A 27,049-nucleotide genomic window follows, 5' to 3' on the forward strand; every position below is an offset into this window, starting at 1 on the left:
CGCACACACCCTCAAAGATGGCGACACCCAGGCCCCTCAGCCCCTCCGGAGGGGCAGGCACATGGCAAGGCCGGAGTCCCTGCCTCCAGAGTCCCCCAGCTGCCCAGGGCTGGTCCGAGGCACAGACAAGCCTTTGATGGCGGCTGCCCAGCCACCTAGGGCCGCCCGAGGCTCAGGTAACCAGGGCCGGCTGAGGCTTGCGCTGCCGGCAGTGGCAGCAGCAGAGGTGTGATGGGGCGTCACTTTCCCCTGATCACTGGGTTGCCTCCCGCCCCTGAGGGCTCCTGGACTGTAAGAGGGGATAGGCTGGGCTGAGGGACCCCCCCCCCCCCCCCCCGCACCAGTGCATGAATTTTCATGCACTGGGCCTCTAGTCTTAAATATTTCAGTATTTCTGAACACAGTTGGAGAGTTATGAAGCTGACTTAGGAAAGGGGCACAGCAATTTGGCTCCCAGGAACTTGGGGATATAATTTAGTTATATTGAAGCCATGCATCCCTAACCTAGGTACTCATTATTGTCACACCATAAATATTGTGAGGACAGGAACCTTGTACTCCCACCCTCTTCCCCTTGTTGAATGAACAAATAAAATTCACAAACACACACGAATGACGGAGAGGCTATGTGTGTGATGTGTGGCTATATTTCATTCTTTTTAAGGTTTCAATCAATAAATGTTTGTTGAAGGTCAGCAGGAGGAAGGCATTGTTTTGGGAAAAAAAAAAAAAAAGGTTTAGCCCTAGCTGGTTTGGCTCAATGGATAGAGCATGGGCCACCAACTGGCCCATTCCAGTCCAGGGCTCATACCTGGTTGTAGGCTGATCCCAAGCCCTGGTCGGGGCACGTGGGGCGGGGGACAACCAATCGATGTCTCTCTCCCATCGATGCTTCTGTCTCTCCTCTTCCATTCTCTCTAAAAAAACATCGGAAAAATACCTTTGAGGGAGGATTAACAACAACAAAAGAGGTGTAACCGGTCCCCACCATTGCGAAGCTTTCTGTCTAGCAGGTTAGGGACAGACCTGCCCCGTGGAAAGTGGTGAGTACATCTCCCCAGGGGTAGGTGAAAGGCTGCTGCGGAGGAGAGAGTCCCTGCCCTGGGGAAGCACTGCACCTGCTGGGGTCTGCGTCCCAGGACCGCCGCTCCCTCCGGTTGGCCCCAGGACTCCGCCTTAGTAAACTGGCTTGTAAATGAAATCCCTCAGGTTTGTTTTCCATCTGAAACTCTAGAGGCTGACGGGCCGTCCGTCCGCTGGGGCCGTGCCCTGCGAGATTTCCCCTTCCAATGGTTTCTCTTCCCTACATCCCTCGCCAGGTGAGGAAAAGAGCGCGGGTCCTTTAAAGGAGCTCTGCCGGACCGGCGCCCGGGGTGCCCCCGGCCGTGGAGCAGGGGCGGGGCGCCGGGGACCCGGCTTCTCACGCAGCCGGGGACGCCGTCGCGTCACGGCGCTCGCAGCCAATCAGAATAACGTCTGTTGGGGACGCCTTACGAGGGCGACGTTCCGGACGCCTCCCGCTTCGGGATGAATTAGCGGCGGGTTCGCCCGGAGGTTGTGACCCTCGCGGATTCCCCAGCTCGCGCACGCGCCGCCTGCGGTGTCGCGCGTCACCCCCCGCCCCGGCTGGTCACAGGTGGGAGACGGGAACTGTCAGGTGGGGGTTACGGCGCGGGGAAAATGGCGGCGGCCGCTGGCGGGATCCCTGAGGTGGTGAGGGGGAGCGGCCCTGCGGGCTTTTCCCCCTGAGGCGCGGGCCTCTCGGGCTACGGCCCGCGTAACGGGCACCTGACCGGGAATTGGGGGTCCCGACGCAGCAGGTAAGAGGACGCGCGGGGGAAGCGACTCCCGGAGGCAGGAGGAGGCATCGGGGGCCCGCGCGAGTCGGGTCTCGAGGGCGAGGTGGCCGCCGGGATGTGGAGGGCCTGGGGACTTGTCCTTGTTTACCATGAGCATCCGCACCTTCCTGCGCCAGACCTGGGCGGGCCTGGGAGCTGCCCGGCCCCGGACCCGGACCCAGGCGGAGCTCTGCCGCCTTTACATCCCAGTGCAAAGCGTCCAAGAAGCCGCCTTGTGCGAGGCTTGGGCGTGAGCTGTCGGAAGTAGGGTCTGGAGCCGCCCTGTCTGTGTGTCTGCCAGGTACCAGACACCTACCTGTAGGTTCCAGAGGGGCAGGGACGGGAAAGGAAAGGTAGGCCTTACTCAGGGGCCGAGGTCAAGTCTGATCGTTAAGGTACATCCTAACGGACGCCCATTTGAAGAGAAGAAAGATCAAGGCAGGGCACTTCGGTGTGGTTTTCGTGATGTTTTGCAACCTTGTCCCTGGGTCAGGTGGGTTCCTTGCGTCTGCCTTCCAAGCTCATGAACTGTATCCCATGTGCACGTGACTGTAATGAAGGCTGAGGATTGGGATCCAGGTTAATACGCCCAGGAAAGGATTGAAAATAAAGTACTGGTTGGTAAAAGGTCTTAGGGAGGTGAAATGTTGTCCAGTCATGTCATGAAATATCAATAGTCGGGTTAGTTTTCAAAAATCTAAAACTTGTCCTGATGAAAGTTCTTTTTGGCAAAACTTACATTTTTTTAGAGTAGAAGAAAATTACTCGTTTTTAATTCCCCCCCCCTTTTTTTAAGTTTCTATGGCCTCATTGTACTCTGATGTGACAGATAAGCCTAATATGAAGGGACTGTTCTTTTTGGTAGCAGGCTGATTTTGTGGAGTGCCTTTTCTTCTGAGAAAGCACAGTGGCACCGTGTGTTTCAGCCATCAGTAGCTGTTTGATGACTGCAGTGTGTGCCTGCTTTAGAGTGTCTGCTGTGTGTCAGACACTGTGACAGCGAGGCTTCGCCTACCTTTTCACTTAGCAAATGGGGTAGGTCCTCTGTTCCCACCAGGTTTTTAGGCTGGCTGTTGCTGACAAGAATAAACCATGCCAAAAAAACCCAAAAGAAACTTCCTGACTCGATTTGTGGAGGTTTGCTCAGTTTGACTTGGGGTTAGGTATGGTTTCCAGTTCCTACTGTGCCACTTAAAATAGCTTAGGGACGTCAGAACCGCTCTGTTAGTACCTTACCTCTGAAATGGGTATAGCATTTTTGTCCAAATGATCTCATTGTACTGTTGTGAGTAAAAAAACAACTGTACGTTAACAGTTGACATTTATCACTACACTTTCACTCTGCCAGGCACTGTCCCAAGGGCCTTATATGTGCTAACTCAGGTACCCAGAAACATTGTCCAGTGACTGGTTTTGTCATCTTTGTTTTACAGAGGAGAAAACTGAGGCACATTGAAATTTAGGTTATTTGCCCCAAGTCACACAACTAGCATTGTGATTCCAGCTTATGTTCTTAACCACCATGCAGATATGTTACGTGTTAAGGGGATATATATGAACAAATTTCTCATTGACGTAATTTTGTTTGTGATCTTTTAGTTGTATAAATAATAACTGTGACTCACTCCATTGGCATCTAATAGTGATTTATATGGTGATGACTACAGTTACTTTAGTTAAGTGGCATATTCATTCTACCTTTGATATCCATTATTTTAAAAGGTATTTTGAAACAAAGAGCTGTGACTAATTTCTAACAGGAAGCACAAATCAATAAAGGATATTTTAGTTTTTATTAAACTCTTTAAAATAATTTGCTGGTGGCTTTTAAAGGAAAACTTATTTTTTTAAGTTTCTATTTAAAGAAAAATATTATATGAATAAAGAGGCAGGGACATTCTTTTTTATTTTTATTTTTATTGAGTCTTTATGGAATTGCCCTGCCTAGTCCTTGGGATGTAAAGATTAAATCCTGACCTTATCCTTCAGGAGGCCAGGGAGAACCCCCGGGTCTAGAAGTTTGTAGACGAGTGAATGAGACAAACAAATAAATGATTAGCTAATGCAGTATGATGTAGTTGTGGTGGGTACAGAGGGCTGTGGGAACACATTCAGGGAATAGTTGCTTTTGCTGGAGTGGTACTGACCAAGAAAGGAAGAGAGCTGACTGCAGGAGAAAGGGCGTCTAGCCGAAGGAGGAAGCAATGCAGCCTAGGGGGAGTAAGAGTGCTTGAATGTCTAGGGGTCAGACCAAAGTTTTGCAGGAGTTGCTGGGAGAGAAGCCAGGAAAGGAAGGGCCAAGTTGTGAATTCTCAGCTAAGAGAATGACTTTATCCTATGGGCAGCGGGACCTGTAGAAAGATCTTAATCAGATGAATAACAGGATGACAGGGTGAAAGACAATGTAAGGAGGAGGCCAGTGAGTGAAGGAGGACAGTTTCCATACTCCAGACAAGAGATAGTGAGGGAGTGAACGAGGGCACTGGCTGTGTTCAGAGTCCACCACACATTTTGAATGGGAGATTGACTGTGTGGAAAGAATAATGAGGTGGGGGAGGGGAACACCTGCTGATAGAAAAGAGAAAAGTGAGTTGTTCGTTCTATAACTATATGGTTAAAGATGGGAGATATTGTCAACTGATTTAGGAAAAAGGATGGAGCAGGCAGCTTTTTGTTAGTGGGTTTTGGGAGTATTGTAAACCCTTTAAGGTTGTTGGGTCAAATAATATGTAACAAATCCAGGCTTATACCTTCCTCTACGTCTCTGATTTCTGAGATTACAGAAAACGTTAATTATATGGTAAAAAATCTGCAGTGTTTAGCCTAAAGTTTGCTCCATTGGAGATGGGAGAAAAGCCACACAAAAGGAGTGGGAAGAATTATCTAAGTCATGTTTGGGGTAAAATGCAAGAATAATGGGTATTTGAGTGTTTTCCTTTTTTTACATTGTTTTTATTACATTTATGCAGAAGTTATTATAATATGGAACTAATCACAAATGAATTCTCTAGTTCTAAAGCTAATCTCCACTGTAACATTCATAACACTTGAGTTGTCTAGCACCCAACAAACATGCATTCCCAAATCAACTGCAAGGTGAAATTGCAAATCTTGCAAAGATGCAGGATTTTATTAATTCAGAGCAAGGTCGAGAACTGCTCAGAACATAAGCACTAATGATTCCATTTAGTTGAAGTTTAAAAAACAGGTACAACTATTTCCTGGTGGTAGATGTAGTCAGAATAGTGGTTCCTTTGGGTGGTGGTGGTGGTGGCAATGACTAGCTAGGAAGGGACATGAGGGAGCCTTCTGAGATGTTGGAAATGTTTTATATCTTGAGATGAATGGAGGTTACAGGGGTGGATGTACATGTGAGAATTCTAGTTGCAAACCTAAGATTTGTGCACTTTACTGTTATAGTTTAATTTAAAAAGAGGCATTAGTCTAGTGAGGATTTGGCAGTGTTAGGCCCATTAACTTTTTTTTTTTTTTTTTTAATTTCTTTATTGATAATGTGTCACATATTTGTCCTCATCCCCCCATTCCCATCCCACCCCTCTCCCCACGATGCCCCAATCCCCTGTTGAACTTAACCGTTGGATAGGCTTATATGCATGCATACAGGTCCTTTGGTTGAACTCTCACCCTCCCCCCACCTTCCCCCTACCCTCCCGTATCCTCCCTCTGAGGCCCGATAGTCCGATCGATGCCTCCTTGCTTCTGGTTCTGTTCTTGTTCCTCAGTCTATGTTGTTCATCATTTCCTCTAGATGAACGAGATCAAATGTCACTAGATATATACTAATAAGAACTGAATGTGAGACGAGCAATAATATTTATGCTGACAGGCAAATGAATCAATCTGTAGCGAGCTTCCCCCTGGACCAACAGTTCTTTTGAGACCCAATTTCGATGTCCAGTAGTTCCTTATGTGTACATGTCAGCACTGACCCCTCAGCTCTGGATGGTGGACAAATGGTGGTAATGGAGGTCTGACTCCCTCTGGTTTGGTCTCGGCCGATCCCAGGGGCACGGCGTCACCTGGACTAAGGGGCACGTGGCCTCACCCATACCCAAGGGGCGCGTGGTCTCACCCGGGCCTGGGACCCAGCCTCACCCGGATGGATCCAGGGGCGCACGGCCTCACCCGGACCCAGGATCTGGCTTCACCCGTACCCAAGGACACTTGGCCTCTCCCAGACCCAGGGGCACGTGGCCTCACCCGGGCTTAGTTGCACAAGGCCTCACCTGGATCCAGGGACACATGGTCTCTCCCGGACCCAGGGAGGCTTGGCCTCTCCCAGACCCAGGGCCACTTGGGCTCACCCGGGCCTAGGTGCACGAGGCCTCATCCGGATCCAGGGACGCATGGTCTCACCCGGACCCAGGGACGCTTGGCCTCTCCCAGACCCAGGGGCACGTGGCCTCACCCGGGCCTAGGTTCACGAGGCCTCACTCGGATCCAGGGACACATGGTCACACCCAGACCCAGGAACGTTTGGCCACTCCCAGACCCAGGGCCACTTGGGCTCACCCGGGCCTAGGTGCACGAGGCCTCAACCGGATCCAGGGACACATGGTCTCACCCGGACCCAGGGACGCTTGGCCTCTCCCAGACCCAGGGCCTCTTGGGCTCACCCGGGCCTAGGTGCACGAGGCCTCATCCGGATCCAGGGACGCATGGTCTCACCCGGACCCAGGGACGCTTGGCCTCTCCCAGACCCAGGGCCACTTGGGCTCACCCGGGCCTAGGTGCACAAGGCCTCACCCGGATCCTGGGACACATGGTCTCACCCGGACCCAGGGACGCTTGGCCTCTCCCCGACCCAGGGCCACTTGGGCTCACCCGGGCCTAGGTGCACGAGGCCTCACCCGGATCCAGGGACACATGGTCTCACCCGGACCCAGGGACGCTTGGCCTCTCCCCGACCCAGGGCCACTTGGGCTCACCCGGGCCTAGGTGCACGAGGCCTCACCCGGATCCAGGGACACATGGTCTCACCCGGACCCAGGGACGCTTGGCCTCTCCCAGACCCAGGGCCACTTGGGCTCACCCGGGCCTAGGTGCACGAGGCCTCACCCGGATCCAGGGACACATGGTCTCACCCGGACCCAGGGACGCTTGGCCTCTCCCAGACCCAGGGCCACTTGGGCTCACCCGGGCCTAGGTGCACGAGGCCTCATCCGGATCCAGGGACACATGGTCTCACCCGGACCCAGGGACGCTTGGCCTCTCCCAGACCCAGGGCCTCTTGGGCTCACCCGGGCCTAGGTGCACGAGGCCTCACCCGGATCCAGGGACACATGGTCTCACCCGGACCCAGGTACGCTTGGCCTCTCCCAGACCCAGGGCCACTTGGGCTCACCCGGGCCTAGGTGCACGAGGCCTCACCCGGATCCAGGGACACATGGTCTCACCCGGACCCAGGGATGCTTGGCCTCTCCCAGACCCAGGGCCACTTGGGCTCACCCGGGCCTAGGTGCACGAGGCCTCACCCGGATCCAGGGACACATGGTCTCACCCGGACCCAGGGACGCTTGGCCTCTCCCAGACCCAGGGCCACTTGGGCTCACCCGGGCCTAGGTGCACAAGGCCTCACCCGGATCCAGGGACACATGGTCTCACCCGGACCCAGGGACGCTTGGCCTCTCCCAGACCCAGGGCCACTTGGGCTCACCCGGGCCTAGGTGCACGAGGGCTCACCCGGATCCTGGGACACATGGTCTCACCCGGACCCAGGGATGCTTGGCCTCTCCCAGACCCAGGGCCACTTGGGCTCACCTGGGCCTAGGTGCACGAGGCCTCACCCGGATCCAGGGACACATGGTCTCACCCGGACCCAGGGACGCTTGGCCTCTCCCCGACCCAGGGCCACTTGGGCTCACCCGGGCCTAGAGGCCCATTAACTTTTGATGAAGAAAACCAGCAGGGTAATGATGAGAGAGGTTTTAAAGGTGTATCAGAGGCTCTGGAGGAATAAATGATGAAATGTATCTATTTAGTTTTTTTTCTTTTCAAAAATGACTTATTTTTATTTTTAAAAATTTAATTTTTGTTTATAAAAGCAGAGTCTAAATTGTTGAGGGTAAAAGTGACTTTTATTTTGCCTTTTGTTTTGCAAAAGGCAAATGTGAAGTCAAGGTTGTCATGTGCCGTTTTTACTTTTCACAAAATTACTCCCAAACTCTACCACTTGATTAGTTTCTTGTCTTAAGAATTAGTGCATAGTTGCAAGTGTAACCTACACTTTGGTAAATATAAGATACATTATGAAAATAAATTTACATTTTGCTTCTCTTTTTGGGAAAACTCTAATCCAATCTCTTTCTCATCATCAGGAAATGTGGTCCATGTTTAGGAGAAATTACTGTTCGGACTTTCCCCCTACTCTGCTGATTGCTCTTGGATAATGAGGACTAGAATTAATTCCTTTGGCTGCAAGATTTTGAATGTTATAGTAGAGCTAAGAAAAGTCTTTGGTGAGCTGCCTGTAGCAGTGAGGTAAAGGTCAATGAAGGCCTTTGTGGGCCTCAGTCTGATTTGACAGAAAGTGTTCATTGTGCCTCTGTACCTGGTCCTCTCCCTCTGGCAGCAGGGCCATGGCGATACTCCTGTGATAACTGGGCGGCAGATGGAAGGACTTCTGAGGAGCAGCCATCATGAAAGCTGTCTGGAGATGATTAACCAGCAGTCTTTCACAGTTCAGGTTTCTAAAAAGATAAATTGTTCACTTCCCCAGAGGAAGTAAATTACTGTTCTAAGGATGATAAAGGAAGACTTAGGCTACGCTTACTTTTCCATCTCAAATGGAAGATCCACCTCCATTTTATGTTTATAAGTGTACTAGAGGCCCAGCGTGCGATGGAAATTGCGCGAGGAGGCGCCCCGCGGGGGGCCAGGACCGGCCGACTCGGGAATCAGGCCAGACCGGCGCCGCGGGGGGGGGGGGGGGGGGGGGGGGGGGGGGGGGCCTGGACCCGCGCCTGACTCTCAGCGTCCGTCCCGGCCACCCTGCCTGTGTCCGCACTGGGGCCCCCCAAGCTGCTGTGCTGGCCCAGGCAGGCCCCCCTGTCTGTCTCTGTCTCCGCTCTGGGCCTCACCTGCTCGCCTAACCTCCTCCTGTTCGGTCGTGACCCATTACGGCATCCTGGCCTAATTTGCACATTACCTCTTTTTATATATCTGTATATATCTCTATAGATATATACATATAGATAGAGATAGTTTATCCCCTTGGGAAAACTTGAGCAGGGAGATAGCATGTTGGTGAGCTGGTATCCAGTGATGTCACAAAGCAAATGATGGATAAAAGATAGGAAAAAGGGAATGATGAGGGAAGAGAAATGAGTGGGGGCACCCATTCTTAGGGCTCTGTGTGGCTAGAGTGAAAGTATTGTGTTTAACTCTTACAGTGACTCCTCCCCCACAGGAATGTTTAGGTATCTTGGGGAATGTAGCTTTGTCTGTGGCTTACTGTTTCTGCTGTCCTGTTGTAATACAAGCACTTTCTTAGAATTATTATTTTTTTAAATATTGTTCCCAATAATAGGGGCAGTGCATTATGCATTTGTCTTGTATCAATAAGTGTAATAATATTAGTTCTAGGTTTTTTTGTAGATACTCCTTGGCTAATTGAAAAAGTTCCCCTTTATTTCCTTTTTTTTTCTTGGGAGTTTTTCTCAGGAACAGGTATTGAATTTTACCAAATAGTTTTTCTGTATTGATTCTTAATGATCATATAATGTGTTTTTTTTTTCAGTTTGTTAATATTGTGGATCACATTAATTGATTCTTGAATATTGAACTAAACTTGTATCCCTGGATTAAATTCAGCTTTTTATATATTGCTGAATTCTATTTGCTAATATGCTAAGGAGTTTGGTGTCTATATTCATGTATTGGTCTGTAATTTTTGTTTTTTTGTACTGTCCTTTTCTTGGTTTTGCATCAGGATAATACTACCTTCATAAAGTGAATTGAGAAGTACTCTTTATTCTTGTGTTTTCTGGAAGAGATTGTGTTAATTCTTCTTTAAACATTTAGTAGAATTCTCTAATGAAACAATGTGGGCCAAGCGATTCTTTTCTAGGAAATTTTTAATTACAAATTCAGTTTCCTTAATAGTTACAGGGCTATTCAGATGATCTATTTCCATTTTGGATAAGTTGTGAGCTTTTAAGGAATTGGTCCATTGACACACAAAGTAGGACTCCTCATGGCTGCTAGGCAGGGGTGGAAGTTTCAGTTTCTTTCTAGTCCTCCTCTGATGCTACCTTGCTTCCGTACTGTTCCCCACATGGTCTCCACTGACACCCTTGGGAAGAGTGAAAGTCCTGACTGTACTAGACCTTGTCTCATACCATCTCCGTGGGGATAAGAAGGGATGCTTCATACTGTTGTGGGAGTGAAGTTCAGGCTCTCTAGGTGGTCCCCATAGACATGGTGGCAGGGGAAGTGGGTCTTACTACCTACCACCTGGCAGGGAAGGAAGTCTGGCCTTTGGTATTACCCCTGCAGGGGTAGGATGTTGGGGTGGGTCATGCCAAGACACAACATTACAGCCTGGTGAGAGTGAAAGTTTAGGTTCCCTCCTTGGCATTTGCTGTCATGGGTCAGTTTTTTCTGTAGGTGTGTGTGTTGTGCTTTTTTTATTATTTTATTTTTCTGAAGTGCAGTGGTTATTGTATAAAAGTTATCTGTTTTGCTAAGCTGTTTTTTTCTTGGTCCTTTGGAAAAACAGGTACTTTTTTGGTATTGGCCCTCTTTAGCATTTCTGGATTACTGGCTTCTTCAGCTCTGTCCATGTGATACATGATGCAAAAGGAAAATCCAGGGAACTCAACATTGTGTTGTTCCATGAGTCCCAAGGTCCCTAGCTAGTTCACCTTCTCTCCACCTTCACAGTCTTCTTAGGGAAAAGTACATTTACTTGATTTTACTGGAGGTGTAAATTAGATTGGGATTACTTTTGCTGACTTTAAACAAAAAGTCAACCAGGTATTTCTTCGGAAAAATTGATTTATTCGGGAACAACAAAGAATTGCAGTCTGGAACATGCAACCATGGCGGGCCATGTGCAAATCTGCTAAAATAAAGTAGAGGAAACTCCTATAGAGGGGAAGAGGATGTTGGGAAGGCTGCTACAAGGAGTTCTTCCTATTGTGTTTACCATGATGTCGGACGTGAGAGCTCCCACTTATGGCCTCCCTACTTCATTTTAAATGAGGTTTCTGTTCAGTAATTTTTTATGTTTGCTTAGGGAAGAAAACAGAGTGGAAATTAAGACACTTAATGAAGTTAATTTTTGGGTCAGTTACTTGGAAGTGACAATTTAACTATGTCGTTACCAGAGAGTAATTCTGAGGGTCACTGTTCAGTAAAACCAAACTCTTATTAGTTTTACATCTCTTAGGAAGCTTGACTATCTAATGAATTAATTTATTTCTGCATTTATTTATAAATTCATAGTAAGCCTAAATTTCTGGCTTAGTCTGTGATAGAGAAAAATTTATCTTAATGAAAGATTGGTTTTATGGAGGGGACTAACTCAGTTTTTCTAGTGATTGGCAGAGATCTTGAAGCTGTGCATTATTTTCTAAACAAAGAAATAGTCATGTGCATAGTGATTAAGAGCTATGTAAGGAAAATTTGTGAAAATCTTTGAAATGTACCAGAAGGATTACTGGGTGTCTTCTATGGAAATGAGTTGATACCTAGAGCACTTTTCCTAGAGTGTCTGCAGCTTTTGCTGTTTTTTAATTTATCTTACAACTTTATAAGTATGAATAATTGACAGCAATGCAAATAATTCTTATCCTTAGACATGCAAATGGAATTTGTAGGTTGGAGGTACAATTGATTTCTTTTCCTCTTTTGTGGATGAAGCCCTTTTTGGATCTATTAAGCACACCCATATCCTCATTCCCCATTGCTTCTATGTTTGCGCTCTTTGCATTCACTTTTGAATGAGATGGCACATCTTATTTGTTTCATAATTAATTAATGAGTTAAGTAAAATCATAGATAGGTGTTCATTTATATTTATTTTATTTATTTCTCTTTTATTTCTTCTTTTTTTCAGTTTTATGGGAGACACGGTGTTACCTTTTTGTTTGTTTAAATTATCTTTTAACTTGAACTCTGAACTTAGCCTAATGGGCTTGCGTAGCATTTACTGTCATTGTGACTTGGAGAAGGGAATTTTATTTTTTAACCTACGTCAGTTTACCCACTATATAAAGGGGTCCACAGTGCTGTTTTTCTGCTCTGGTGGTTGTGAGGATTAATAGAGATGTTGCAAGTGAAACACTTCTCACAGTACCTCATACATGTTAAGAACTCTGTTTTTTATTATTAGAAAGCTGTGAGCACCTACTTTTATCTTCCTGAGACTTAATATCTTAATCTGTAAAAAAATAAAAATAAAAAACAATGAGGGGACTTTTTACTTGGTTGTTAGGTTGTAAAATGTCCCTGGCACTAACTGGAAAGAATGGAAGAATGTAACTGACAATAGTTACTTTTGGAAAGAAGAATATTTTTAACATGCAAATGATCTTGCTGCTCTGAGTAAGGGAAATGTAGAGTTTAATCTGGTGGGAAATGTAGGGTTTGATCTGGTGAGCAATTAGTTTAGAAGAGCAGCCTGCTAATTCAGTTCAGTAAACATTGATGGAGAAGATCCTGCTCTGCCTGCCTTTGTTCTAGGAAGAAATATTAGGACTGGAAATGTGACTCAGCAGGGTAACAGAATTACCTTTTTGCCTTAAAAAATTTGGAGGGTGGATCCTGTTAGATGGAAGGCTTTAGAGGTGAGTATCTTGATAGTTGTGGGCATGCTCACCAGGGAGTAGGAACTGGAAAGGGCTGAATTTTGCTTAACCTAGGGTTGACCATTTGGATTTTTAAAGACAATTTCTGGGTGAGTAGGGATGTGGAGTAATTAAAGAAGAGAGAGGAGCAGGAAAAATGGCTCAAGGATATATCTGTTTAAATTGAGTATTCCCTCTGACCCTTAGTATTTACAAATGTTTTTATTTAAGTATTTTTTAGAGGGTTTGAGGGTGAGAATGGACAGGAGCAGGGTAGAACTGGTGAATTGGTTGAGTCAGTTACCTTGCTCTCTCCTTAGAGGCTGAGAGAATTTAAGCTCCTCAGAAATTAGCAGTGATCTGGGGAAGATCTGAGCCTTCTATGGGTTATGTAATTGGAACAAGTTAGGGAGTGGTTCAATCCAAGGGCATCCTCGGCTACTATTAGTTTAGGATAATGAAAATAAGCCTCAGTTGGAAATGTCTATCTTGTGAACAACAAGGAGTTTACACATAGATAGATACCTATAGTTATAACTGGTTTATACATTCATTTTGATATAACTAAATTAAATACTATAAACAAAAGCAGCAGTTTGCCTAATATAAACATTTTTTTAAAAGTTTTATGCAAAATAAAATGGTCCTTGTAATTTGTCTTTAGAATCAGAGTAAATTAGTAGATGCATGCCTGCTTTCTTTAGTTAGGAAGGTCTTTGAGTTCCTACAGCTATCTTTGGAACTTGAATACCCCAAGTGTTATGTAGTGTGGGGAGGGGAGCTGCCCCTTACTCTATTTCTTTTGGAGATTGGGATCTAGGCCCAGATTTTGTCCTCGCTGTCCATATTCTAGCTAGGGGAATTGCTATTAGGGAAAAGCTGAAGCTTCAAGGACCTGGCCAGCTTTAACATTGCTGTCTCCTGCTCTCCCTGGACCGGGAAGGGGAATGAGGATGATGGATGGATGGATGAGACATACCCTGGGCTCTTAGCTTTACTCTTCCGGCATTCCCATATTAAGTATTGTGACCATTACCATCCTCCTAGATCCCTGAGTTAATAAGCCTGTTAATTAAACCAGTTAGTAGTTGAATGTCTCAGTTCCATGGCCCATGATAGCCTTTTTATAGTGTGAATCATCTTACTAGCCCGGTATGCTGTCCCAAACTCTATCTTCCCTTTCTTCTCCCATTTGTCATCTTCACTGGCTGAAAGACAGAGTTGGGACTCTTTTTCTGAGAAGCTAGGAACGAAAGGATGAGATGATGTGTGCAGTGTGGGGAGAATAAATTGTGATGCTTCTGAACTATGGACCATTAACAAGGCAGTTTCTAGTTATTGAATGTACTTTCTAAAAGCTTTGAGTAAGTCTTTGTAATGGTTTCTATGTCTAGAGTATTCATCCTGCTTTATGATCTGAACAGGAAGCTTCTGTGAATAGATCATTCACAGTTCTGTTTATATTGCTGTTGTTGAAGTGTTCTATAGTTGTTTCATAAACGTTTCTTTGAAAAATAAACATTTCTATTAGAGAGATGCATTGTTAAGTTTCCTGTTGATAGAAAATAAAATGGTACATTTTGGTCAAAGAACAAAACCTGGCATTTCTATTTTGAATTTGGTCATGTGATTCTTTTTGAATCTTTATGTTAAAAATGAGGTACCATTTTGTTTAAAGTCCAATGTTCTGGAGTTCAGCCCTTACTTTTGATGCTGTGTACAATACCTTGTTTTTATTTAAATCAGATAGATGCTTATGTGGGACCATTAGCTGGTATCCTTTGAGTAGTGAAGGCTTTGGGGGTAAGTGGGGTATCTTAATTATGTGGATAACTCTGACAACTAATTCTGGCCATGTCCTCTCTCATCTCTAGATTCATATCTGTCCCGTGTCTGTTTGAAATCCCTGGTCATTGCCTTTGGTCTCAACTGGGCTAGCATTAAATTCATTCTCAATTCCAGCTTCATTTTCCACCTGGATATGTCTGTTTTTGTCTGTTTATTCATCTAGACTTGAACCTTCATACTCAATTTGTTCTATTGCTTCTTTGGTGATGCTTTTGATGTTTTTCTCTACTCATCTTTATGCTTGTGTTATTTTTATAGCATACTATTTGTTTTCTAAAATAACAACTTCCATTTATTGTGTATGTGATATAATAAAAAATGTATCTGGTCAGTAACCCTGGCTCCAATCACAGAGCTTCAAAAACCCTTGGAATTTCTCAAGTGGTAGGAGTATCTTTTGTTCTTCATAATAAACCATACCTGAGTTTATACTACTGAAGTGACTAAGGGTGGTCTCTACAATAGTTTCCAGGGAAGGGGCTAGTCACACCAGAAAGATTTAGCTCTCCATTAGAGGGTTGGAGATTTTTTTAAATTATATTTTTAATTAAAAAAAATCTTTATTGTTTAAAGTTTTGTCCTCCCCCCCCCCCCCCCCCCCCGCCAATGACCTCTTCTAGTGCACCCCAATCCCCCATCCCAGGCCTTCACCACCCCATTGTCTTTGTGTGGGTTATGCATATATGCTTACAAGTTCTTTGGTGGATCTCTTCCTATCCACCCACCCACCCACCCTCACTTTCCCTCTGAGATCACCCCCTTATCTCTGGGCTGGGAGAGGAACTGGAGTTTGGTCATGTAGCCAGTGATTTAATTAATCATGCCTATGCAATGAAGCTCTGTATATATACTCTGGGACGTGGAGTTTCCGGTTGATCAACCCATTGATCTGCTGGGAGGGTGACATCTGAATTTGTCCTCCTAGACCTTGCCCTACACATCTTCCATTTGGCTGTTCCTGAGTTTTATCCTTTATAATAAAACTATAATCATTTGCGTATAGTGTTTTCAGTGAGCTCTGTCTATTCTAGCAAATTAGTGCACTTGTGGGAGGGTTGTGGGAACCCCAAATCGTAGCCAAGTTAAATAGAAATTCTGTTAGCTTGTGGACATCAGAAGCAACAATAGCCTTGTTGGGTACCTTGCCCTTTAACTTGTGGGATCTGATGCTAATCCAGGTAATGACTGTCAGAATTGAATTGTAGGACACCCAGTTCAGATGCACTGTGCTTATTTACCCTCTGTCAGGGATTGTGGTATGGTTTTTGTTGTTGTTGTTAATCCTTATCTGAGGACATGCTTAGAGATGTCCTGATTGATTATGAGAAATTAGCTCACATGATTATGAAGTTTGAGACATCCCATGATCTGCTGTCTGCAAGATTGAGAGTCAGGAAAGCCAGTGGTGTAATTCAGTCTGAGTCCCAAATTTCAGTCTGAGTGCCAATGGTGTGAATAAATCCCAGTCCAAGGGCCAGAGAAGATGAGATGTCCCACCCACTCAACTCAGTGAGGTGGGAAGAAGGGGTGAATTCTCCATCCTCTGCCTTTTGGTCTATTCAGGGTCTTCAACAGATTGGATGATGCCACCACACTGGAGAGGGTAATCTGTTTTTCTAAATTCATCAATTCAGATGCTAATCTAATCCTGAAATACCCTCACAGACACACCTAGAAATTGTGTTTAATTTGGGTACTCATTGGTCAGTCAAATTGACACATAAATTAGCCACTACATTGTGCCTCTTAGTAGTAAAAGGAATTGAAATTAGCCAGGTAGCAGTGAGGGAAGTCAGTAGAAACCTCTACCTGACAGGATAGAATCTGCGTATCTCTGTTACCTACAACAATCTCACAAAGAATCCGAATGCGATATTGTGGAAGGGTGTGCTATAAACAGTGCCAAGTTTTTCATGTTTTTCCTGTATATGTGACTATGAATTACAAGTGGGAGTTAGAGGATATTTGAGAACAAAGAGTTCTGCTGGACACTCCTGGAGCCTGATGAACCTTTACAATTGTATCATCACTTTGTAAATGAATACAGACATTTAAAAATAACTTGGTTTTTATTTAAACAGATTCAGGTTTGAATTCTGTTATAGAAGTTGATAATTTTCTTTTTGCCACTGGGTATTTTTATGAAAAGCTTTTGGAGTATGTCACAAGGTTTTATATGCTTTGCTTTTGTAAAGATATAATAAAGTTGCTTAAAATTATTGGGATGACTTATTGTGCAGTTGGAAAGAGCCCAAGCTTTCTGATAATCTGAATCACTTATCTTATACATAAGAACATGTAAGTATTATGATTTTATAACCTAACCTACTTTTAATTCCTTCTGAATATTTTACTGTATGTTTAAACAAAATAATTTTTTAATTAACATGCATGCTTTATACAACTGGATGCAGTATTTCTCTGGTAGCTGGAATACATATTAAGTGGTGCTTTCCTTTTCATGATTCTTTCTGATAGATGATTTCTCCTAATATTGTGATGCCCTCTAGTGAATTCAGCCTTGCAGATAAGAAGTTTGTGAGAGGCAGTAATCAGTATAATAAAATCTTTAAAAGGAACATTCTAGTAATTAGAACTTTTCCTATATGCGTTGTTGAGATGGCAAGTTTCTGTCTCTGGAAATGTTTAGGCATAGATTTAATAATCTCTCATGAATCTTATTATTGTTGAATTAAGTGTAATTAATGTTCCAGAGACTTTTAAAAATCTCGTTCAGCTTCAAGGTTCTAGATTCATATGAGCCATTAGTCATCAGTTTGAGGTTTGTGAAGGTTTCAAAGGTAGTGTTAAGTTATGGATGTGACTTCAAGTAACTTACGGGGTGTATCGGTTAGTAATAGCGGATTTTGTAATCAAAGAAAACACGATAATTTCAAGAGAAACATCAAAAGTGCCTTATTCAAAGTAATGTCTATCGCTAGCTACACATTTCCCCATCTTTCAGGTAATTTGTGGATAAGGTCCCAATAGAACTTTTCTTGTTTTGAGGCAAACCATTCAGAGACCCAATTTTCCAATTCTTCGTACGTTTTGAAGTGCTGCTCAGAAAGTGCGTGTGCCATCAATTGAACAAGTGGTAATCTGAAGGAGCAAGGTCTGGTGAATATAGTGGTGGGTTAATACTTCCCAGGCAAGATCTTTTAACATGTCTTTAACTGGTTTTGAAGTGTGTAATGGTGCGTCATCATGAAGCAAAATTACTTTGCCGTGTCTTCTGGAACATTCTGGTCGTTTCATGATCAAAGCATGGTTCAAATTGATTATTTGTTGTCTATAGTGATCAGTATTAATGATCTCACCTGGTTTTAGAAGCTCGTAATACACCACACCTTCCTGATCCCACCAAACGCAGAGCATTGTCGTCTTTCCGAAGCGATTTGGCCTTGCAGTCGATGTTGATGGTTGATCTGGATCAACCCATGATTTTGTGCATTTGGGATTCTCAAAATAAGTCCACTTTTCATCTCCAGTCATAATTCAATGCAAAAAAGACTTTCTTTCGTGCTGTTGAAGCAACATTTTACTGATGACTTTTTGGTTTTCCATTTGTCTTTTGTTCAGTTGATGTGGCACCCATTTTGCTTCCTTTAAAATCTTTACCATTGCTTGTAAACGATCGGAAATTGTTTGCTGAGCAACGTTTAATCTTTCTGCAAGTTGTTTTGAGTTTGACATGCATCTTCATCCAATAATGCTTGTAATTGTTGGTCTTCAAACTTTTTCGGTTGACCTGGATGTCTTTGTCTTTCACATCGAAATCATCACTTTTAAAGCGTTTAAACCAGCGTTCACAAGTATCTTGAGATGGAGCATGTCCACCATAAGCTTCCCGAAGTATTCAGCAGCATTTTCTTCAAAATAAAGTAATGAATTAAAACGTACCGCAAATGTTCTTTTTTTGGCATGAAATTGGATATTTTTAAGTGTAAAAATATCTATGATGTTAACACCTTCAGCAAATTTGACATATGAAGTTTTGAAGCTTGTTGTCAGTACAACAAAATAGCATACATATCAAATCGCATATATATCAACATATGTGTTACTCCATCTATTGAAAAAAATCTGCATTATTAACCGGTACACCTAGTATTTGCATCAGTTTGGAGAAAACAACAGTAGCTAGCCTTTATCGAACATTTATTCTGTTTCTGCTGCTGCTCAAAACATTTTATGTCATTTAATCCTCACAATAATTATGAGGTAGTACTATCTTTATAGTTCCACTAGAGGCCTGGTGCATGAAAACCATGCACTGGGCGAGGGGCCGGGGGTCTCTCAGCTCGGCCTGCACCCTCTTGCAATCTGGAGCCCTCGGGGGATGTCTGACTGCCGCGGAGGTGGGAGAGGCTCCCGCCACCGCTGCTGCTGCACTCGCCAGCCGTGAGCTCAGCTTCTGGCTGAGCAGTGCCACCTGGTAGTCAGTATGTGTCATAGTGACTGGTCATTCCACCATTCAGTTCATTTGCATATTAGCCTTTTATTATATAGGATGTTATTAGGCCAGCAATTGAGACCTAGAGAGTTAAATAATTTGCCCAAAGTCAGTAAGTGATGGCACCATGACCAGCTTATATCAAGCAATAGTGGGTAGGTTAAGGTCATTTCTAATTGTTTACAGGTTGGCAGTTCTCTGATGGGTTATTTACTTGTCTGTATCAAGCTAATTACATTTGGCTACATTATTTTTACATTGCTGCACTTAAGTGTATGGTTTCTCTTGAGTTTCAATAACAGATGTAGTAGTTTAATAATTTGTACCTAAATGTTTAGTCTATATAAGATTTTTGGCCCATAAGGTGCTTACTTTAAAGACTTATTTGACAGATAGAATGATACAGCCTTACTTTCCTAGTTTACTTTCTGTAAAACATCCATTCTTTAAGGTTTAGAGAATCTACTGCTCATTTCTGTGTTAAAGAATTCTTTTGAGGGCATTTATAACTTAGGTTTCTTTTGGCTTTCAGCGTCATTTACCATCTTCATTGGATTTTAAGATTAGTATAGCTCTTTTCCTTTTGGTTTTCATCACTTGTAGGAACAGATTTCTCCATTTGTTGGTAAGTTAAGTTCATCAGATCAGGAGCTGGCTTTTTGATACCCTGGGATCTCCCTATTTGTGGTGTACTCAGGTCAGTGTTGGTTGTACAGAGATAATAAAGGATACATCTGCAGTCTAATTATTAGAAAGCTAAACTATAAGCACAAAGGAATGCTGTATTGTGAGAGATATAAGGTAGTTTCTTTTTTCATTTCTAGATACTTGTCTGGTGTTAGTTTATGAAACGATTTATTTGTAAAAAGCATTTTTATATAGTTCCTAACATGTATATAGTAAGTTACACATTAGTGGTTACCATTGAGGGTAGTTAATTGGTGGGCAGCATGAATAAAGGAGACTTCTGGGTTGCAGGTAATGTTCTGCCCTTATCTGGGTGTACTCACTTTGTAAAAATTCATCAAGCTATATACACTTAGGATTTGTATACTTGACTCTGTCCTCCAGTTTTAAAAAGGTGGAAAGTGTCATGTTCTCCTTCCTGGGAGTATGACTATGCCTTTTCCTTCTCCCTCTTAGTCCCCCAAAGGCGTGCACCTCCTAAACTCTAAGGGACCCCATAAGATTTGCAACTAGGGGAGCAGTGGGCAGCGACAGCTTGTCCAGGGCTAATTCCTGAACCTGTCCCCAAGGCTCCCTTTCTCTGACTCTCCATTGAGCTGACAGCAGCCTCTTCCAGGCTCACTTCTTTCCCATAACGTTTCCAAAGAGCCAAAGCAGCCCCACCTATGCTCTCTCCTGTTGCTTCTTCTAGCCTAGGCCCGTCCTTGTTTCACTGTCCCCAGCTTTAATATACGTACTCTCAAAATAAAAAAATACATGTAAAAAACAAAAAGACTGAAGTGTGCACCAAAACAAAATACAAAATAGAAAAAAGTAAAAGAAACAAGGACTGACTGGATTGGGAGCCAGGAGAACTGGGTTCAAGCCTTAGCTATACCGCTAAAAACTGTTATTTTAGGCAATTCATTGACGTCTGTGAACCTTAATGATTGTATCTGTAAAATGGAAATAATCCCTGCCTTCTGTATTTCAATGGCAGTTAATATTTGAAAGCACACTGGAGACTAGGAAATGCTCTTGGAAGCAGTATTTTTGTTAATACTTTTACATTTGTTGTATTGTTACTCTCACATAAAGTGGACCCCATATACATTTAAAAGTATTAAAAGGACCAATAATTGAAAGACATTTTGATAAACTGAAGCAGTTTTGTTCATACCTGGTGTTGAATTCCTAAAAAAATATAAAATGGTAGAGCACTTTAGTTGACTTTCCTCCTTTCTAATGCTAAGCCATTCAACAAGAAGTAGTCGAGTTCTTTCCAAGTGTGCTGGGTCATATGTTGAGGCTGTAATAGTGAACAATATCAGCATGGTCCTCAAAACTGTGGGGCTGTAGAACTAAAATTCGAGAGGGAATGACAGGCCAAAAAACAGACAAACGAATAAAATAAGTTGTAATGAGAGCCATAAAGGAAGTAATAAATTGAGGCAGAGAGGAACTACAAGGGGAACTTGCTTCCAGGAGTGGGTCAGCCTTAGTGAAAGCTGACACCTGAAAGGAAGAAAGGAGGGCAGTTAAGCAAAAGTCTGTGAAGACCATTCTAGGCTGCCTGGACAATTTGCACAAAGCCCCGAGGCAGGAAATGACCTATTGGATTACTTGACTGAAGAGAGTCGTTGGAATGTCAGTGAGGGGGAGTGGGAGATGTTACACTTAGAAAGATAGGTGGGAACCAACTTTTATAAAACTTGTAGATTTTGGTAGAAATTTGATTTTTACTCTAGGCTTAATGTAAGACCATTAAGGAGTCTTAAACAGGGAAATGATATAATGCGATTCACATTTCAAGATTTTTATTTTTATTTTTTTCCCACAGTGTGGAGAAAGGACTGACTATGGGTGGGTGGGGTTCTGGTTTGGCCAAGAGTGAAAAAAAGGAAGTCAGTTGTAGTCCAAGCAAAAGATGATGATGGCTTGGATTATGTGGTGGCAATCAAAATGAATGGAAAATGTTAGCTTTAGGATATATTTTGGAGGTAAAGTTGACAGGTCTCTTGCTGATTTTATTGGATTTGGAGAGTGAGGGAAAGGAAAGAATGAAAGGTGACTCTTAGATTTCTTGGTAGAGAATCTGAGTGGATGCTGTTACCATTTATGGAGATGGAGAAAAACTGAGGGCTAGTGGGGGTAGAGGGAGAGGGAGGACTAATTATGACATTTATTCTGAATATGTTCAGTTTGATAGAACTATTAGACACCAAGTATCAGGTAATCAGCTGAATCTGAGAATTTGGAGCTCAGAGGAGAGGATTGTGTTGGAGATATATTTTGGAAAGGTCAGCATGGAGATAAATAATGTAGAGGAAGGATGGAGGAGGAAAAGGACTGAAAGAAGACGACCAGTGTCTGAGTGGTAGGAAGCCCCAGCAGTTAGAGGTCCAGTAGAAGAGGAGGAGCCAACCAAGGAGTGCATGAGAGGGATAGAGAGGTCAGAAGAAAGCCCGGGGAGTGGTGTCACAAAAGCCAAGAGAGGCTAGCATTTCAAGGAGGAAGAGGCCATTCGTGTGGGAAGCTACCAAGAGACAGAATAAAATGAGAACAGAGAAGTGGCCATTGGACTTGGCAGTGTGAAAGTGGACTTTTTTGCTGAAGTGGTTTCAATGGAATGATAGAGGAAAAAAGCTGGACTATAGTTGATTGAAGAGGGAATGGGAAGTAAGAAACTTACAGTGCATTCTTCGTTGGGTAGATAATCACTTAATGTATATGAGGAGTCTAAAAACGCATTCAACAAGCTTGGGGGTTTGCATTGTCCATAAATGGCCATAGGAAATTAGCATTGGCTTTTGCCTCTAAATAAGTTTTCTTTAGGTAGCATTTGATTGTTAATTTCAAATGTCCTGAATTTCATAGGTGGCTTCTATTTTAGAGTAAAATAGAATGTTCAGTCTGTGTTAACTTCTACAGTTAGTATTATATTAAGTTGAAACTTGGAGTATTTACCTTTTCAGGAAAGTAATTATAAGCCTTGAAAATCATGCAAGGACTATTTCATTTTGAAACACTTAAAAATTCATTTTGGTTTTGTAATTACAGTGTTTCAGTAAGAGAGACATCTAAACAGGGATTGCATTTGGCAATTATGTGCATGTTCTTGTTCTAAACTAAGCAATGTTTCTGTGGTTTAGATTTTTCCTTTAGAAATAGAATTTTAATCAGTATAGGTTAAACTTTTCCCCAAGCATGTTATAATTAGCACTGGCTACAACTTAATCTTAAAATGTATATAATTTAATATTTTATGAGTACTCCTGCCATTAAATAAAAGCAAAAAGTAATTATTTGGATATTCAAAAAATTCTCTAGCTTGTTTTTCCATAATATGGCTACTTAAAGAGAATTAATACATTGCCTGTATGGTCCTGTCACTGGGAATTATATTACTTATTTTAGAGTTACATGGTCTTAATATACTATGACAGTTTATTCATATGTTCTTTTGAGTATACTGTGTATTAATGCAGTTACTGGGAAAGATATTGTAGGACCTACTTTCCAAATGTGTTTGGTCTGCCAACTCAGGTCCACTGCTCTGGCCAACACAAATTTTAAAAAATATTTTTATTGATTTTTAAAGAGAAAGGAAGGGAAAGGGAAAGAAAGATAGAAACATAGATGCGAGAGAAACATCGGTTGGCTGCCTCCCACATGCCTCCTATTGGGGATCCAGCCTGCAAGCCAGGCATGTGCCCTGACCAGAATTGAACTGGTGACCTTTTGATTCCTGGGTCGATACTCAACCACTGAGCCACACTGGCCAGGCTAAGGAAATTAAAATAAAGTAAGGAAATTTAAAGTATAGACTTTAGTTAATAAAAATGCATTAGGGCATTCTCTTAGAACTGTAGATAGCCTTAACCACTGTTTAAAAACATTTTTAATGTAAAAATTAAATCATGAAGTTTTAACTTTATGAATCACATTGTATGTAAGTCATAGAAAATTGAATTATAAGTATAAAGTAATAAAATTAACTTAGCATTCTTAACCCATTATCAACTTGTGCTATTTTTCTCACTTCATTGTAGACTGGTAGAAACCTTGACATATATGGGGATTGGTCTTCAGTTTACATTGGGGGACCATTGACCTAACCCAGTGTTCGGCAAATTCATTAGTCAACAGAGCCAAATATCAACAGTACAACAATTGAAATTTCTTTTGAGAGCCGAAAACCGACTTCTGTGCATGGGCCACGAAGTTTCAACTGCACTGTATGTGCGCGCCCGCACGTGGTATTTTGTGGAAGAGCCACACTCAAGGGGCCAAAGAGCCGCATGTGGCTCGCAAGCCGCAGTTTGCCGACCACTGACCTAACCAACCTCATCTTCTCTCACTATTATTCAGAACATAGCTAGATGTACTTTGCTTAATTTTGACTTACTTGCATTCATCCGTGTGGTTTCCTCATTCCTGGTTACATTCTACTCATCCTTCCGGGTTCATCTCAAATCCTCCTTGTGGCAGGGACTTTTAGCTGTTTAGTAGTCTACCAGAATTTGTTCTTTTTTCCCCAAACCTGGAGGTAGCTCTTGTTGCCCATGTGATTGAATTCTAGCCAGTGGAATGTGAGTAGAAATGGCAGGTTGTGGTTGTCTATATTTTCTGCTGGCTGGCTGGCTGGATACCATAGTGTGGAACTAGGGGAATGGAGAGCCATAATGAAGCAACCTGGATTCCTGAATAACTGGGTGGAAGAGAGTTGTCCACCAACCTGAATCTTCCTCCCTATTGTGTTAAGTTGGGTTCTAAAATTTGTTTCCTAATTATTACCTACTGTAATAATATTACTTACTCTGGGAAGCAGTTTCTGACTATCCCAGTTCACTTAGATTATCACTTTTTCTCCCAAAATTCTATGGTACTTATTAGATACTAGAGGCCTGGTGCACAAATTCGTGCACGGGTGGGGTCCCTTGGCCTGGCTGGCGATTGGGACCGTCTCGCCCAGTCCTGATCAGGGCCAATCGGGGCCGGCCAGCTCGGGGAGGGACCGTGGGAGGTTGGCTGTGGGAGCGCACTGACCACCAGGGGGAAGCTCCTGCATTGAGCGTCTGCCCCCTAGTGATCAGTGCGCATCATAGTGACCAGTCAACTGGTCATTCAGTTGACTGATCGTAATGATCACTTAGGCTTTTATATATATAGATTTGCTATTCACATAAAAAAACAACAACAACCTGCAAAAGCAGAAAAAGAAAGCAGCGTGCATTGAATTTGTGCATGATTTGAGTTACTTCGTCTGATATTTCTTTTGTATCCTCTTTGGTACACAGTTTAGGTACTCAGCAAAAAGTGTAAGGAATAAAAAGTTGGGAACAAATCTTTAAAATAAGGCATAAATATTGGTGTCTGCAATGGTGTTAAATTTGATTAACTTCATTTTAGTTTTCTCTGGTTAGGTTTTCATTCTAAAGGAGAAACATGTTATAGAAAATGAATAATTTAATAAATTAGAACTAAGATCTTACAAACTAGTGAAATTTCTAGTAACAAAGCCACTTCTTTTTCTCTATGCTCTCTCCCTTTTTCTCTTCTACAAATGTTAAACTTTTATAACATGTTATGTTCTAGGCCCTGGGGATACAGCTGTAAATAAAACGACAAAAATTGTCCTCTTGGAATTTATAGACAATAAACAAGTAAAACATTTGGAATGCTAAATATAATTGGTATCTGGAAAAATAAAGTGGGGGATGAAGGGTGGTGTTGGCAGGTGATATGATGATGCTTGGAGTGTCTGTACATAGGGTTGGTGTTACAGTTTTAAATATGATGGCCAGAGAAGGCCTCTCTGAGAAAGTGACTGGGCTAAGACCTGAATCAAAGTATGTGAATAGAAATATGTGGCTTATTGGAAAAAGAGCTACTAAATAGAAGAGACCACAAGTGCTCTTCAAGCAGAGGTGAGAGTTATGAAAACGTACTAAAATTGATTGTGGTGATTGTTGCACTACTCGGTGAATATACTAAAATACCCACTGAAATGTTTATTTTAAATGCGAGAAGTTTATGGAATGAAGTTTATGGTATATCTAAATGAAGCTACTACATGGACAACCATCAGAGCTTTAAAGGTCTTCGGCATTCACCTAGGAAAAACTCTTCCTTTCCTTATGCTCTCCTTACAAGTGTTTGGTTGTGTAGTAGAAGTTATAGCAAATCAAATGAATTATGTCCAGTTAGACCCAGATACAATGAAGTACAACAATCATTATGAATATTAGTCAATTTGTATCAGATTACTTTGGTTGTAAGTTTTTTAAAAATTCCAACACTAAAATCTGGTCATGTATATGCAGTTTTCATAGCTTGCTGCTAAAGTAACAATATTATCTATATATTAGAGGCCCAATGCATGAAATTCGTGCACGGGTAGGGTCCTTAGGCCTGACCGGCAATCAGGGCCAATCGGGGCCTTCCGGCTGCCAGCCGGGGTCTTCCTTCCTCTGGCTGCTGGCTGCGGCCAGGGCCTTCCTTCATTTCACGCCGCCCCCTTGTGGTCAGTGCATGTCATAGCAGGTGGTTGAACTCATCCCAGTTGGTCAAACTCCTGAGGGGACAATTTGCATATTAGTCTTTCATTATATAGGATATATATAAAAGCCTAAGCTGACTGACTGGCCAGTAGCTATGATGCACATTGACCACCAGGGGGCAGACGCTTAACGCAGGAGCTGCTGAGAAACAGCAACTTGGCAGAGTGCCCTCTTGCACTCCCGGACCCCTTGGGGGATGTCGGACTGCCGGTTTCGGCCCGATCCCTGCAGGCCAGGCCGAGGGGCCTCTAGTGTCTATAGGTTGGGGGAAATAGGTAATGTTAGCTTCATGCTCAATAAATGCACAATCTCAAAGATTGAGACTGTGGTGACTTTGCAGCTACATTGCTCACCAACGTGGCAGTTGCTTTAAAGCATTGCCCTTAGAGTTATGCTTGCTTTGTTTTCTTTTAATGGTTTATATTCAGGACAGCTTGGCTGTCTTAGGCTGTCTTCTGGCTCTTGCTTTTTCAAATTCTGCTCTTAGATATTATCTTCCTTTCCCCCCCTCTGGAACCAATCTTTAGCTCCCAATAAGTGTTTCTTTTATACCACAAGTCTACCTAGATTCACCCACCTAGACCAGATGGGCTTAGATTCCTCTTCCTAGATACTTAATTTTAGAACTAGAAAGGGTCTTAGAGTTTAGAGTTATATAACTAGTCATTGCAAAGTTGTATTAGATTGTCAACATTCTGAATTCTGTCTTAATGTCTTTTTCTAATGCCGTTACTGTATTTCCTTAGGAATTAAATAATGCTCATTAAAGGCAGTTTCTCATGGACCCCAAGGAGATTTTTTATTTATTCTTTATTTTTTTAAAATACATTTTTATTGATATCAGAAAGGAAGGGAGAAGGAGAGAGA

General features: G+C 43.0%; 1 protein-coding gene across 2 annotated transcripts in view; it reads left to right on the forward strand.

Moving 5' to 3' along the window:
• The first annotated feature begins 1,486 nt into the window (after positions 1–1,486).
• Positions 1,487–27,049, forward strand: part of LCLAT1 (lysocardiolipin acyltransferase 1) — a 130,145-nt gene continuing 104,582 nt past the window's right edge. The window contains exon 1 of one of the 2 annotated variants that reach the window (XM_028140167.2): positions 1,487–1,636. The gene's annotated coding sequence lies outside the window, so the exon portion shown is untranslated. Of the gene's footprint in view, positions 1,637–1,673; positions 1,821–27,049 lie in introns of those variants that run through there. The other variant, XM_028140168.2, reaches the window with a different exon arrangement.

The sequence above is a fragment of the Eptesicus fuscus genome, chromosome 16, assembly GCF_027574615.1.
Source record: "Eptesicus fuscus isolate TK198812 chromosome 16, DD_ASM_mEF_20220401, whole genome shotgun sequence".
Taxonomy (NCBI): domain Eukaryota; kingdom Metazoa; phylum Chordata; class Mammalia; order Chiroptera; family Vespertilionidae; genus Eptesicus; species Eptesicus fuscus.